The 12,101-nt window shown below is 39.6% G+C and overlaps 1 pseudogene; it reads right to left on the bottom strand.

Moving 5' to 3' along the window:
- Positions 1-11,081: 11,081 nt before the first annotated feature.
- Positions 11,082-11,200, bottom strand: LOC112484003 (annotated as a pseudogene).
- Between the last annotated feature and the right edge of the window lie 901 nt (positions 11,201-12,101).

Below are 12,101 nucleotides of genomic sequence, written 5' to 3'. Positions count from 1 at the left end.
TTCTGCAAAGCGCAGGATGCTACCGTTGAAAATTCTGTGGCTAAGACTCCCTCCCACCCCCCACTCCCCAGCCCCGTAAAAGGGTCAAGTTCCAAGACTTAAAATATTTGAGAGCAGATGGGGTAACACACATTTCCACCCGGAAGACCAGTCATTGGGGATAGAGCGCAGACGGAAAGAGAGGAGGACCCCGGAATCTTCATTTTCCTAGATCTTTCTCTTGGTCGCCCCTCTCAAGAACTGCGCCTATGCGGTCGCTGGTTGGGCGTGGCACGGCGTCCCGCCAGAAGAGCGGCGCGCGGCTCTGGGATCTAGTCACCCGCGCGGAAAGGCGGGGCGCGCGGGGGAGGGCCGTCTTGGCGCAACTCCCGCTGGTCTTTTTCTGCAAGCCGAGAGACTTCTTAACCAGGGCGGGGCGGCCGTGGGAGCCCAGCTGAAACTGGAATAAGGGGCACCCGCAGTCACTCTAGGCATCCCACATGAGGCCTGGCCTGGAGCTCAGGCGTCCTGGAATACGATTTTAAAGCGAAGAAACCGACTCGGGCTGTGGCGATGCTCCGGCGTGGGTGGCAGCTAGGGAGAGGGGACAGGGAGAGGGCAGTGCAGCACCAGGCAAGCCTGCAGCGGCCTCCTTCAGATTCCTTATGGAGCGGACCAGCTGTAGGTGCATCACTTGAGCGCTCAGTTCCAAGTGCAGAAGCTTGGCCCCACCCCAGACCTACTGAACTAGATCTGTATTTTAACTCGAACTCAGGTGACTCAGGTACACATTAACGGTGAGAAGCCCTAGAAAGAAAAGGACAAGTTCAGATCAGCAGCTCACTCCCACACGTGGGTATGGAGAGGGGACACAGGGAGGGTAGTAGCCAATTGTCCTCATTAAAGGGAGGCAAGGAGAGAGGCTCATTGTTCTTCCTTTGTTATAAACTAAGGACTAGCCAAGGGCAAGAGATTCATCACAAGTCCCGGAATACTCAACATCCATTCACTGTCTTAGAGAGTTTAGGCGCAGGAGCTTGTGCAGAATCTTGAAGGCCAGCCCTCACTTCCATTTGGAGGCCTGCTGAGGTAAGGCCATTTCGCACCTCCCTTGGTGATGTTTTGTGGCCTCCCTCCTCTTGACCCATTGAGACTGCCCAGGCCATTCTGGCAGAGAGATGTAAACTCATATGGGGGAACCCAAAGAAAAGTACCAGTTTAATATTCTCTCACCCTCTCCCCGGGATGGGGCGGAGGTGATTAGAAAACAGGCACTAAAAATTTCTCTGGACCCCATATCTGCCCCAGGGAGAGCTGTGGCCTGGCTTGGGGCCAGGCAGAGTCAGCAGCCCTGGTGCATGGGAGGCCCAAGGGGAAGCTGGGCCAGTCTTTGTCCTGGAGCAAGATGCCAGGATTAGAGCTCATTGTAGGCTGCATCTGCTAGTAAGGATTCCAGGAAGTTTATACCACTCATTCATTCAGTCATTCATTAAGCAAATACTTTCTAAGTACTTATTATGGGCAAGATGTTCTCCTTAGGCCCTGGAGATGCAGCATTTACAATAAAAAATGTCCTGTGTTCATAGAAGTAAATGATTATTATTTTTTAAAACTATTGTATATGCTATATCAGGTGATATGGGTTATAATGAAAAATGAAGTAGGGATAGAGTTTGACGGGAGGGTGCAATTTTATCATTGGTTGGTTGGGGAAGGTTTCTCTGTTCTGGTGGCATGTGGGCAGAGACTTGAAATAGTGAGGGGGGAAGCCACGCAGACAATGGCCAATGACCAGTCCCATGGGGCCCTGGGGTAGGGGCATGTTCGGTGCATAAAGAGGCTGATGTGGCCAGAACGAAGAGGACCAGGTGGAAAGTGGTGGGAGGTGAGGTCGGAGAGGTGGTGGGTAGGTGCGGCGGGGCCTTGCAGACCACGTGAGGACTTTCGGTTTTGCTTTGTGGTTGACGGAAGAAGTTTGCAGGGCTTCCAGCTAAGCGGTGACACGTGCGGCTTGGGTTGTAAAGAATCACTCTGGCCGTTGTGTTGAAGAAACTGAAGGGGGTACATGTGGAGCTTGTTGACATAAGGTAGGTGGGTAGTGATGGCGATTTGTTCTTGAGTGTTGGTGCTGTGTGTGGTGGGTCACAGTACAATTCTGAATATATTTTGAAGGTAGAGCTGATGGAATTTGCTGGAAAACTGAATGCGAGAGAATGAGTGGAGTCCAGCATGACTCCACAGTTTTCAATGGGAGAAATGGGGAGAATGCAGTTTTTATTTAACCAAATGGGGGAAGATTGAAAATGCAGCAGGTTTTGGAGCAGGGGCAACATCAAGGGTAGGTTTGTCATGATATGTTTGAGGTGGCAGTCAGATATGTGTCTGAAGGTCAATGCTTGAGATACACGTTATGCTAGTGTCTTGAAGTTCTCCTCTTCGGTACTGGAAGCCCTGATAAAAAGATCTCTATGGGTGCAAAATATCATAGGGTGATAGAATTCCAAAGTGAGAAGCTACCTAAGAAGTCATTTCTTTTTTTACATAGAAGAAAAACTGGGATTCAGAGGGGACTTGCCAAACATGATGTAATTGATTACAGCAGAGCTGGAACTAGATTCTAAGATTCCAGTGCATTTTCCCCACACGATACAGCACTGCCTCCTCAGAAGAAATATTATCATTCGTGCTCTTTTTTTGATGACCCAGATTTTAAGAGTCTGTGGAGTTTTGTGAAAAATAGTCTTGCGGTGTTACAGCAACATTGGTACAACAGCGGACAGATCAGTACCATTTAACATAGAATTTTCTTTCCCTCTCTCCTTGTCTTCTTCTTTCTGGAATTTTCAGCTTTATTGCTGATGATTTAATAGCTAATACATGAAATGGTTCTACCATGGGTCCCTTATTACCTTGGAAGGAAGTGTATACATCAGGCAAGCTCCAAGTATTATGAATCTCATCTGTCTTGTTTTGATCTTCAGATCGATACTAACTTATTCATGTAAAAAAATGCACAATTCGAGAAACCGCTTGAAATTTTCTTCCTCTTAAAAGATACTTGCCTTTGAAATAAGCAAGCTGAACTTCACTGCCTAGTTTTCAATCCAGTGAAATAGTTGAGTAAATCAGGCTTTACCGAGAATTCATTTTGTTGATTTTCCCTTAGAAGAAAGGAAGCCGGCATTCCAGCGTGGAGAGCAAGCTGGTGATGGCCACGCACCACTGTTGTCTGGTAGGTCGAGCTGTCACTCTAGCAACATGGAGTCTGGAGCTCTGTCTGCTGTCAGTCCCCTTCTCCCAAGACATGCATGTGGGACATAGATTTGAAGCATGAGGCTAAAGGAGCGTGAAATCAAGCCAGCCATTTCCTTTTAGAGCAATCAAATTACTGATCATGACTCCTGAGGAATAAAAGCAGATCTTTCTGGCCAGGAATTACTTGATTGTGAAGCATCAGAATAAGAAAATTGCTTTGAAAGACTGGAATGATCTTGTGGAGATTGTAGGCAGCCCAAGCGTGTCGTCAGCTCCAAGCCACATAACACTGTTAAAGCCAACACGTCCATTTTCCATCTATGTGATCAGGCTTGTTTTCTCCTCTGTCCCCATCCTACTATCCATATGGGAACAAATTCCCCATCTGTGCATTCCTTTCATTCTTCACAGTTGATATTGTAATTTTAATGATTATAACAATTTGCCAATGTGTTTTACTCTTGAAAGAACTTTCACCTTTTCTCACAATGCTGAGAGCAAGGAGAACGTGCAACCCACACATTTTATAGGTGAAATAAGAGCATGGAGTTTATGGCAGTTGGTTTTCCTTGCGATGCCACCTCCACTTTCCTGTCTCATGGGCAGTCAGTTTTCTTATCTCTTCCTTAAACCTGCCCTTTCTAACATTTCCCCCGGTTGTTCTCATATAAATAGATGGAAACTTCATCCTTCTCGGTTCCCTGGCCAAACTCTCTGGAGTCACCATCAATTTCTTTCCTCCCACTCTTTTCAATTCTCAATCAGGAAATCTCATGGTCTTTATTTTTAAAATATGTCCAATAATCTAGCACTTCTCACCATCATCAATGCTGCCTTTTGGATTCCAGGCATCCAAATCTCTTGCCTAGATTGTTGTAATAGCTTCCTAACTGGCTCTTTTGTCCTCAACTGCTTCTGTCCCCCAGTCAGTACTTAACATAGTGGCCAGAGTAATTCTTTCTAAATATACCTGCGTTGCTTTTTTTTTTTGCTCAAAACCTTCCCAAGCTTCGCGCTTACTGTAGCCTACAAAGGCCTTCTCAATCAGGTTTCACCTCTCCCTGACCCCTGCCTCCCTCTTGCCCATTCTGTTCCCAATACCCTGGACTTGTTATTCCACAAACATGTCAAACAGGATTTTGCCTTAGAGCTTTTGCACTTGCTGTTCTTTCTGCCTGGAATGGATTCTCTCATATATATATATCAGCATATCCCTCATAGATACCTGCATATATGTCTCATAAATACCTCATATATTTATTAGAGAAGGCTTCTCTACCCTATATGAAATAACAACCTTTTTTCTTCCCATCCGGCACTTTCTAATCTCCTTACCCTACATTATTTTTCTCTAAAACAGTTATCATCCTCTTAATCCTTTATATTTTTCTTTTTTTCTTTTTTTTTCCCCCTCCACAAAGGCAGGGACTAAGTTTCTTCACTGCTACACTCCCAGGGGCTGTCCCATAAAACATTTGTGTTTACAACACTTGTTGAATGAATGAATGAGTTAGTGAGTTAAAGAGCTGTTCAAATATGGAAGGCTCCATCACTGGAGGTTTCCTAATACTAGCAGATTGTCATAAAATGGACTTAAGGATCTTAGGATTTGGACCAAACTGGATGTCCTTTAAGGAAAGCATTATAGTGTAGGGTCAAGAGCATGTGTCAGAAAACACTGGTTTGATTCTTTTCTCCGATGCTTACTGGTTCTGGGACATTGGATAATTGACTTAACTTCCTCTAACCTCAGTTTTCTTATCTCTTAGGAGGGATTTTATACTTTGTATTTCATAGGGTGGTTATGACAATGAAATTAAACATGATAATCCATGTAAAGCATTAACCTGGTTACTGACAATTAGTAAATGTATAGCAAACATAACTATGATGATAATAATGTCCCTTCCAGCCTCAGGATTCTGAGAATCTGTGAAGGGATGTGCCCGAGGCCACTCAAGGGATGAGTGCACCTTTTGACTATTAGTAAGGTCGTGCTTTCTCACCAAACTTGAATTGCTTTCTATTTTGAATTATTTTCTCAAACCTATCTCGCCTACGTGATGACCTTTGCTGCTGATATTTATTTTGCCTAATGCCAATTTTTAAACCAAAAACAACCTCAACCACAGATTGCTTATGCTGACTCAGATTTAAGTGGGAAGAATCAAATATCAGCTCACTCACTCCTATAGCTGACATGCCTCCTGCATGAGCTGGATGTTCAATAAGCATCTGTTGATTATGCTTTGGTAGCTTGGTCTTCGAGAAAGGGCAAAGTATAATAATAATAATAATAATAATAATAATAATAATAAAATTTAAAAGTAATAGATTTTTGTCAACCCAATATGTTTATTTTCATAATCTAAATAGTTCGGAGCTATAGTTATATGGTTTCAAAGCTATCGAATCAACTGAACTAAATGAATTACAGTAACTCTAGATGGCAGGAACTGTTTGCAGGAGGGTGGGGTATGAAAAATCCCAAGTGTCCATGTTACACCTAGTCATGGTGATGAATTTGAAATAAAATGCGAAAACATTTATAATATATTGTTACTGAACACGTGAATTACTAAGTAATATTTTCAGAATGATCATAGCCATACTAAATTTGTGCATAGAAAAAGTTGGAAATATGGTGAAATATAATAATTATCTGAGATGGTAAAAATATTAGTGAATATTCTACAATGCCAATATTCTACAATGAATATTTGTCACACTTAGAATTTAAATATTAAATATCTTTTCTTTTTTAAAAAAGTCCTAGGAATGCATGCCTTTCCTCTCATGTAGAGAAGTCACTTCTCTGAGCTTCTGTTTCTGCAAATTGAAAAAAAGAAATCACAGTATCTCTCCTACACATTATGAGACTTAAGCGGGATGTTGCATCCGAAGCTACTTTCTACACTGTAGAGAAATACAAGATTTTTAGGTGTTTCAATTCTGGGCTGTGCCATAAAGACTCACATGACCAGCATCACGTGACCAGCTCTCTCTGGTATGGCTCTTCCTTAGCATATCTTCTGCCTTTCTATCTTTTGGGGCGTGAACACTCAGTCAGGCACTCCTTTTGACTCCTCAGCTTTCCCCCTAATTTTGTGGTAAGATTTCCCTCCATCAAATTCCATTCTGTTTGAAACCTCTAGAATGATTTTATTTTTCTTTTCTCCTGACTGGCCCCTAACCTAGTAACTCAGCTAAAAAGTTTGGAACTGAGATTCAAATCAGGACCTGAGGAGACGCCAAAATCTCTGTTTTTAAAAGCTGTGTTGTACTTCCTAGGTTGTTGTGGTTGTCTGCAGAGGTTTGGGGGGATAGAGTCCAGTAAATAATATGAAACCAAGGCTCTGTCTGACCAGTGCCACTGTAAGGGATGGAAATGGAAAGGAGTTTCAAGGTTTCAGAGTGTATTAATGTGGGTAAGGTCCGATCTTCAATGTCATTAACTGATCTTATTCTTCGAAAAATATTTTCTCTCCAGTGAGAGTTCACTTCTTCTACCAAATTCAAGGAGGAGGGAGATCCTTGGAAAATCTTTCACTTTTCTTTTCTGGGCCTCATTTTTTGTATCTCTTAATGAGGTTATTGAGATCGATGTGTCTTTCTGAGAACTAAAAGCAAATTCCTCACAAGGAATATGAGGCAAGTTAGTTTTCTAATTGCCAATGAGAAAGTGATAACTTTAGAAACATTGGTGGCTATTTCATGGGTGGCTGATTGAGAATAGAGATGGACAGACATCAGCTCTCCAAATGTTTTGTTTCATTTTTAATGCTCATTCTAAATGTTAAAGGAGTGAATTCAGTGGGTAGACGTAGATAACTGTTTTCATAGGGGCATGGTGATTATTAAGCTGGGCAATAACATCCAGCAAAAGAAATTTCATCTCAGTCTATGATAGTAACAGATAACAGTGAGTGGGATGTGGAAGTGACATACCCAAATTTCTCCAATTTTCTAACATGTTACATTCAAAGCATTCTTATTTAGAACTGTTTGAACCTGTCTAATAACTTCACTTGATACTTAACACTTTAACCCAATTGAAATTCCTTCCTTGTTGTTATTACCAGGGAGCAAATTGTTGGTCAAAGATGATAGACAGATACATATTGCTGTACCAAAGAGAACTGAAGAGTACCAAAGAATTACGTATTATAGGTGACTAACTAGTAGAAGAAACGTTCACTTATTTGCTCATTGTCTTCTTAAGAGTCTGAGAAATGGAAAAGTAGAGACATGAAGAGTCTCATACATCAGTTAGAATCTTAATGTACTTTATTTGGTAAAGATTCCACAAAATAAAGTCATATATTCAGGCACAGGATGATGGAACGTAGACCATAACTCAGGGAACTGATGTTGAATGTGATGTATTTTTCCACTTACATAGCAATGAGTTTTAAGGTAACTCTTGGAAGGTCAGTTAATTCCTCCATAAACTAAAAAATGGATAATGGGAACTGCTTAGGCCATGCCAGGCCCAATAGATAAAAGGTTCATTCCAGAGGTGAACACATACAGGATACATTTGCTATCTTTTCTGTAAAAGTATATAGTGGAAAAGGTATGGGTCCAATAAAAGAAAGGTCTAACTTCTAATCCTTATGCTTAAACGTCTGTAAAAAACGGCAATAAAAATAATTCTTGCACACGTACTTATTCTGAGGATACAAAGGTAAAGTGCCTGGTACGCAGTAAACTGAACAACTGTTATTACTGTGATGAGAAAAGCATGTTCAGCTTCCTCTTTTTTTTGAAATATTCACATATTATATATTTACATGGATAAAGTTAATAACTTTTAACTATTCTTTCAAATATTAGCATATGCTACTTCAAGTGCAAAGTTTCCTTTAGCTGATATATTCTTTCTGGCTATGAGTAAATTTTTGACACCTAAACTGAGAAAGATTTAAAAACATTATCTCAGGATTCAATCTTCGAGTTTTTCAAGTTAAAACTTTGAAAGTTTAGGGATGCTGTGACTTGTACAGTGGTCCAAGTTCCCCAAGTCCAAGGGCATAGAAAACACTTTGTATAATATACTACTCTGTGTTTTCAACCAATCTGGATTTTCTAGGGAAGATTACAAACAATTAAAATTGAAGATATTTAGAAATCTGAATGTGAACTGGTAATTTTACCCTGTCACCAAGGTTCCTTTCAGAGATGAGAATGAATTAGACAAGGAGACTAATTTCATTGGCATCTTGTTTAGCTGTCATGGCATACTCTTTTTTGAATGTGAGAATGCCAAATGTGAGAGTCTATGATATTTGCAGTTGACCTCTGACTTGTGAACCTATGATCTTAATTCAGAATCAGGAATCTCCTGTGTCTGCCTTCTGGAGACAATATTATCACTCAAGTTCTTGGACCCATAATTCTGTGCTCTTCTTACCTCATCCTCCTCCCGACTCCCCGCAACACACCTCTAAAACAAGACTATAGTGTGGAGGCCTAGGTGAGTGGTCTAACTTTCTACTTAGGTCTTTAGAACAATTATCTTTGCTTTAAATATTACACACACACACACACACACACACACACACACACACACACACACACGGCTTTTGATCTAATCCATTGTTAATTTTTTGTTCTCCGACTGCTCTATTCTAAGAGAAGAATGCTAACTAGATTTACAGAAATGATTTAAGGAGAATTACGTAAAATTAATGACTTATTGAAGATATGATTTGATAACTTCAAAATACCTCAAATAAAAAGGTGAAGAAAACTCTGAAAGCCTTACATTGTGGTGTTGAGAGCAATCAATATGGATTTGGGGATTTAAAGTTGTCTTTGTAGGCCTAGCACAAAACTGTTTTTCTCTCTTATTTTCATTATTGTTTTAAGTGATTTGTATCAAGAAACTTTTAAGCCCCAGGATTGTATAGATGGATTCTTTGTTGTCCAAATAGTTTCTATAGTTTATTGTAGTAAAAAATGCAATTATTTTCCATCCAAATTCTCTATATGAATAATGAGCATATTACAGTGTATTATACAACATATTATTAGTGTATACTGATGAAGAAATGTATGTGCATATGGGTACATATGTATTGTGTAATTTCTTCAATTACAATTACTCATTGTAATTGCAATCTGCATTAAAGACATAAGGAAATTGATGTTCCAGTTAATTTCTTGCCTTCAAATTAAACAAATTCTGTACCTATAGCTTTGGTCCAATTGAAAATTCAATACAGTCAACAAATAGTTTTGATCAGCTACTAGGCACTTTCACAGATGTTATGTCATTTAATGACCTCGGCAGCCCTTTGAGTATGTTAGCACCCCCATTTTACAGATAAGGAATGGAAACTGTCTTAGTTTGGGCTACTGTCACAAGATATCATGGACTAGGTGGCTTATAAACAACAGAAATTTATTTCTCTCAGTTTAGGAGGCTGGAAGTCCAAGATCACAGTACCATGATTCTGTGTCTGGTGAGAGCCCACTTCCTGGTTCATAGATGGCTGTCTTCTCTCACTGTTTACATGGTAGAAGGAGCAAGGGAGCTCCCTGGGGCATCTTTTTTAAGGGCAGTAATCCCATTCATGAGGTCCCCACCCTCACAATGTAAGCCTCTCCTAAAGGCCCCGCCTCCAAATACCATCATATTGGGCATTAAGATTAAATATATGAATTTCAGGAACACAAACATTCAGTCTATAGCAAAAGCTTAGAGGAATAATATCATGAACTCAAGACACACGCTTTTACTATCTATTGACCTGGGACTTGAACTCAATTTGGTGCTTTTGCTAAAGTTCTACACTTCTAAGGGTAGAGGAGCCCTGGAAGTGGACGATTTTTTTTTTGTAGACTCAATAAAATAATTCAATTAAAAATAGCTCCTTTTTCCCTTTGGGCGAATTACGTAAACTCTTAGGAAAAAATAACTTGCTCCAAACTGGAACGGCCAACCTATTTGTTGTGGAAACAAATATCCCAATGTTTTACTATTGTTTATGCACTGACTGGCAATAGAAGGCAGTGAGCTTGAAATAACTTTCCTTTTCCATTGAATATTAAAGTTACCATGAGAAAAGTGCCACATTTTTGTACACTGCAAGCTGTTGTGATAAAAAGGAATAACTGCTTATTTTGTATTTGGATGTTTTCATCTTCTCATGAAGCAAACAGTGGTATTATATCATTTGTAACATGTGAAGATATTTGTAAGCATATTAAATGAGAGATTTATGGCATAGATATCTTTTTTCCTTCTGATTTGGAAATACATACATACATACATACATGCATACATACATGCATACATACATACAGACAGACATATATACTGGTAGGCAGGAAGGCAGGCAGACAGATAGACAGACAGACAGAAAGAAAGAAACACAACAGACCCTCCTTGTAAACTGAGATTTCCACAATGGATGTATTTGAGGGGCAGTGTCATACAAGGATTTGAGAGCTGGAATATTGGAGTCAAATTTCAGCTCCATTATCTACTAGCTGTGTGACTCTGAGGAAGTTTTTTTTAAAACCATTTTGTGCTTCAATTTCCTTGTTTGAAAATTGAGAACTAATTAGCTTTGGTACTTCTTACAATACTTAAAACAAAATAGTGCCTCTAAGGCAATCTAAGGGAAAAGTAAAAATTCTGTTTTTTCAATGGCTTAATGTCATTAGAACAGAAACTGTAGTCAGAAAAAAAGATATTCTAATTCCCTAAACACTTAGAGATATGCATTTATTTTATTTAAAAATATTTTTTAAACTCATTTTTATTGAGGCAACTTTTGGTTGACCTCACGGATTGCAAGGACCTCGTCTGCTTACAATCCCTTATTTTTTGTTTTTTAAGCCTATAGCACCTGGTCTTCCTAGGTGGTCTCCCATTCAAGTGTTAAACAGGCCCGACCCTGCTTAGCTTCTAAGATCAGATATGATCAGGTTTGTTCAGGGTGGCATGGCTATAGATATGTTTAGTTTTAAATATAGTCTCTCCCTACCCCTGAACATATTTGGAAATATGAATTTCATATTTTCCTCTTTAAATAGTAGTGTAATAATTGGCATTGACAACAGAATTAGGGAATTCCATAAGAAAAGATCAGTGTATCCCTGGGCCCTGGTCTGCAATAAATATTAGAGTTAACGAATCAACCAAGTAATATGATACATTTATAAATGTCTGTACAGCTTATCAAAGGTATGTTGTTGTATTATTATTATTTTGTTATTTTATTTATTAATTTAATTTTATATAATGCTTTACATCATACAGAACATTCTCACTTGTATAAGCTCACTTACCACTTTTACAGTGGCATTGGGTGGCACTACTTAATTTTTTAAAAATGTGGAACATGATCTCAAATTGAGGGATTTGCTCAAGGTCACAATTTAGCAAGTGACAGGCTCAAACGAGGTCCAGCTAGTGGTCTTTCCCCTATATTGTATTGTATGTAGTAAAATAATGAGAGCTCATTGTAAACTAAAAATTTAGGGGCTCCCCATGTCTGGATACTGCTCCCCTTTTGAAGATATGAGAGCACTCATCACTTCAGAGCAGTTTCTGATTCCTTGAACAGATGTGTGTTATACTAGAAATGAATTGAGGAGCCTAACTGTGGATTGACTCAGATGTTATAGTGGCTATCTTTGAAGGAAATGTCAGTAGTTTTCTGCTGATCTTCGAGCCAAGTCCTAGTGCTGTTTTTTTTGTTTTTTGTTTTCTGATGTCTTAAGTCTGCCTGCAATGTGCGATCTTTCTCCTTACCCCATAGACCTGCCCATTAGGCTGGAGGTTACCTTAAATATAGTGGCATGAAACCCCCTTTATCTCTTTTAGTCTTGAATCTTTTTTTAAAGCATTTTAT

Source organism: Pteropus alecto, unplaced genomic scaffold, assembly GCF_000325575.1.
Source record: "Pteropus alecto unplaced genomic scaffold, ASM32557v1 scaffold166, whole genome shotgun sequence".
Classification (NCBI taxonomy): domain Eukaryota; kingdom Metazoa; phylum Chordata; class Mammalia; order Chiroptera; family Pteropodidae; genus Pteropus; species Pteropus alecto.
Note: the sequence above shows the minus strand (reverse complement) of the source record. Positions and strands in the feature narration are given on the sequence as shown.